At 38.0% G+C, this 4,769-nt stretch overlaps 1 pseudogene across 1 annotated transcript; it reads right to left on the reverse strand.

Annotated features, from left to right (window-relative positions):
• Nucleotides 1-1,590: 1,590 nt before the first annotated feature.
• Nucleotides 1,591-2,499, reverse strand: LOC311589353 (large ribosomal subunit protein mL45-like; annotated as a pseudogene). The gene has a single exon. The product of its transcript is annotated as a large ribosomal subunit protein mL45-like (transcript).
• Between the last annotated feature and the right edge of the window lie 2,270 nt (nucleotides 2,500-4,769).

Below are 4,769 nucleotides of genomic sequence, written 5' to 3' on the forward strand. Positions count from 1 at the left end.
TGCCTGGGATGAAGCCTATTGATCATGGTGAATTAGGGTTTTTTTTATGTGTTATTGGTTTGAGACTATTTTGCTAAGTACTTTTTTGGTATTAATGTTTATTATTTTTTGTCTTTTCTTTTTATTAATTTTTTTTCAGTTTTTATACATACATTTATATTATTACATTTATATAAAATAAACTATATACAGCAAGAAGAACCAAGAAACAATCAGGAATTATATTACTGTTACATTCATAGTGTTTTGCTTATCGACATTTGACAACCTTGAAGAAAACATATTTCCTATCTTGGTGAGTATCATATCTCATCTCTATCTACCTAAATTTCTACTTAAACCTAAAAACATCTTAACCCTTAAACAACTAAGCTTAATTGTAAGAATAAACTATCTGGTCTTCAATTCCATCTGAGACTTTAGAAGGAATAAAAATTAAATTAATTATCTGAATAAACAGAAAGTGCAGGTTAGCAGCTTCCAAAATGGAAAAAAGAAAGAAAGAAAGAAAGAAAGAAAGAAAGAAAGAAAGAAAGAAAGAAAGAGACAGTTTGCTTCCTGAACAGTCACATAAAACCTACAAAGTTGGAGCATGATATTCAGACTTCTGGCCCAATATATCTGACAGATATATTTGTGAGGCAGGAACTATTGAGGACTTGCTTACCCTCTCTTGGCAGACTTTGGCTGTCGATTCTGCCTGCATCCAAGGTTGCCCATTTTTAGCTAGAATTCTGTCCGAGGCCAAAACAAGGTCATTTTGCCCACTCGTTGGTTTGCTACATTTAAGTCATCTTGAGAAGGAGGTTCTTTGATGCTCATCATTTTATTGGTGGTAGGCTGGTTGTTTATTATTCGGAGACAAAATATGGTTGGACTCACAGATGTCTCTCTCTTCCATTATCTTTGTTTCTTAGGTTTGGAGACATGGGTTGAAAAGAAAGAAGGGGAAATATAGAATATATAGGGATGATAGGACAAAAAGTAGATTACTGGATCTACTCCTGAATTTAAGGTCTTAGTTATTGCTCACAAGGATTTTTTTGTTTGTTTTATTTTTGATTGTTTAGCAAACATATTGATAGTACTTTATTTCAAATTCTGATCTCCACCCTCTAATTAAAAGAAGAAAGATTTCCTTCTGCCCACAGTTCCTGCTGTGAAAAGCTCAGAATCGCATGTTTATTCTCTCACATACTGCTTTTCATTTCCACTCAGAAGCTGAATATGACTATTAAAAGAAGATGGTCTATGGCCAGGCATTTTAGCTACCTGCCAGGGGCAGATATGGGTAAGAGGCAAGGGTATGTGTGCTTAAAGGCACAGGCAGGGCAGGAGAGAGAGCAAGGGAAGCCTACAGGCATCGGCGATTTTGCAGCTCCATCCCAGGAGTACCCCTCAGGAGTCCCTCTACCCCCATACAGGGAGACAGGGTTCCTCTGTGTCATCTTGGCTGTCCTGGACTTGCTTTGTAGACTAGGCTGGCCTTAGCATCACAAAGATCCACCCGTTTCTGCCTTTTGAGTGCTGGGAGTACAGGTGGTACACCATCACTACCACCACCAGGCAACTCAGGAGTCATTTCAGCCTTTAGGCTAGCTGAGGCTAATGGGCCTCTCCTGGCATCTCTTCATTCTCCTCCCATGGTTTGAGTTGAGTACCAGGAATATTCAAGGTGTTGAGAATGGGTTGCTTAAGGGGTATCCATGGGGCACAATCTCTTCAAGCATTCTCCATCTCCCATATGCGTTTACTAAGTATCTTATCAACACCACATACTACAAGATATCTTTAGGCACATCTTCCAGCCCATACATCACCAGCCAAACCAATCACTGACGGCCAGTCTGCAGATTGTGAAAGCACACAGTGACCTGGCCGTACATGTTGCTCTGGTTCATCAAACTTGAAGAACGGGAGCCATATAGGCTGCCTATAAAGATCCAGCAAAGCTCCATTGGACAGTCTTGTACTTCAGGTTCCAGACCATGTCTGGAAAACAGTGTTCACTTACCCAGGTATGAAGCCAGTCACGGTCTGAGTTGTATAGACAAAGGCGAGCTTCATTGAAAATATCCTTAGCTTTTTCAGGAAGGTGCTTTTATATTCAAAGTCAAATTCTTTTTTCTTTGGAATTGCCAATTGTGATGCCACATTCTTTCTTAATTGCTCAGTTCTCTGTGTCAGTCCTTCCTTTGAAAGAGATGATATTTAAGCATCACCTTCCAGTGAAACACAGGGATCAAATATACCAGTTGTACATGTTGGAGGTACAGGATGCTCCATCCACTCTTGTGGAAAAATCAATCCTGCTCTCTTTGCATATTCCAAAAATTCCTTTACTGTTTTGTACTTGGGTTCCAGTGTAAGGGGTCTGAAATGGCTTTTGGTTTTTACTACAACTACAGCTGTGGACTGAGTCACCAGAATAGGCTGTAAAGACCACCATCTCAAAGCACTGGATAAAAAGGACAATCCCTGAGGCATGGGGCCTGACATTTTGTTCATGCCAAGGCTGCTGGCATGCTAGCCAAGCTGCAGAGCACCTAGCCTGGCCACGACATTATTTTTAATTCATTAATTCATTGGTATAGAATTTTGTATATTGATGCAAAATAAGCTTAATTTTGAATCATTGGTTTGGAATTCAAATTTAAGAGTATTTTTCAACAGAGAAATATGGAATGGCCGAGAAACTGTTAAAGAAATGCTCACTGTCCTCAGTATCAGGGAAATCCCATTCAAAACAACTCTAAGATTCCGTCTTAAACCTATTAGAATGGCAAAGATAAAAAACTTAAGTGATAACACAAGCTGGAGAGGATGTGGAGAAAGGAAACACTCCTCCATTGCTCTTGGGAGTGAATATGCTTTTATTTTTAAACCCCAGGTGTGTGATAAGAGGCTGATTTATAGGAGGGGGTTTTGCACAAGCGAAGGTGTGATCTTTACCAGCTGAAGATAGCTTAATCCTGTGGAGTCTGGAGAGTATAAAATAGAGAGCTTCTGAGAGGGCCTGTAGGCGCTGTTGCTCACCCAGCTGTTGCCCCTGACGCTTCTGATTCTAGTCCTACTCCTGAGTATGCTGTTGTATTTGCTATCTCTGGATTGCTGATTTTCTGGTTTGCTGGATTGCTGGATTGCTGGATTGCTGGATTGCTGGATGTCTAGATATTCTGAAGGTAAAATTTATATCTGCCTCCCAGAACTCAATATCTTTTATCATCAGTAACTAATCTATGGATATCCACACCCCCTCCATTTTCCTCTAAATTTCTCTCCTACATAGTGTTGGAGATTAGAAGGAATTACGGTGAAATAAAGCTTGGGAAGGAGGTAGATGCAGAAGAAACCAATAAAATTGCTTTAAATTCTCCAACAGAGAAGTGCTGTTATTTTATTATATTCTCAAAAATAAAACTAAAAATGTATAACAAAGAATAGGGGTTGAGGAAATAATTCAGTTGTTAAGAGCAAATAATATAAAAAAAAAATAAACTAAAAGTGGGGACAGGAAAAAAGATACCCTTGTTAAGAACAAATGTAGCCCTTTCAGAGGACCTGCATTTGGTTCCCAGAACCCAAGCCAGGTGGCTTACAACTGCATGTAAAGCTAGGTTTGAAGAAGTGACATTGTCTTCTGGACACCACTGTCACACATCTTTAGAGAGACACCTCTAAAGACAGAAACATATACACGTGCTCTTAATTCAAGAAAATCCTTAATATGTCTAATTGATATATTTTTAGTATGATTTTACATAAGCAAGATAGAATAAAAAATATGAAGCAAATCATATTATATTCAATTAATTTAATGAGACAGAAAGAGAGAATATGTGAGATAAAGAGACAAAGAAAGACAGAGACAGAAAACAATATAAACCTTATGTCTTTCTAAGAAAACAAAGGTGATGATGAAACACCACTTTCTTGTGCAAGTACTAAACAGTTGTGCCTGTGACCTTGTTTAGCTTCCCAAAATCTTATGAAATGGGTCACTATTAGGTAGGTATGTAGTAAACTACAGAGAACTACCATTTCTCTTATAATCAAGTATCATCAGCATTCCTGTACAAGGACTATGTGCTGCCTGATGGTGCCTCTGAAGCCTCTGGAATATCCTACATTATCTACTTTTGTCTATGTTGTCACGACATAACTGATTTATAATACAACAGTTCTGTATGAGCAAATCAGTTTTATTCTAAATTCATAATAGTCTGTTTCTAAAGCTTTCTCACTATAGACTTAAAATATCACATTCACACACACACACACACACACACACACACACACACACACACACACTTCCTTCCAAACTCTAATGGTGATTTATATTAATTTTTCATAAGTGAAGCTATATTGCATGTTTATTGAAAATTATTAAAATGACAAAGAAAGATGTGTGAGCTAGTAATTTAGTACATTACAATATATTTGAAAAGATCATGTCATTGGACTTCTATGAGAATGGGGAATACAAGCTTCCACCACAAACTATCGTTCAAATAAATTGTCCTTGTCAAATCTGTCTGGAAAAAAATCTTGAAGAAAATAAATGGTGAGGCAACAAATGAGTTAGGTGACTAGTTGAAGGTTTGATTTGCAAAATGGAATGGAGTTGGGGGCATGTTCAGAACAATGTATCTACAGCAGACTAGCTGCTGAGGGCAGCATCTTCAGCCCAAGGCCAACTAAATTATCCAGACAGATCCCAAGTCAACAATAAAGAATTTCAGAAACAAAGAGAGGATAGAGTGAACAAA

Source organism: Acomys minous (genome assembly GCF_964271855.1).
Source record: "Acomys minous genome assembly, chromosome: 18".
Taxonomy (NCBI): domain Eukaryota; kingdom Metazoa; phylum Chordata; class Mammalia; order Rodentia; family Muridae; genus Acomys; species Acomys minous.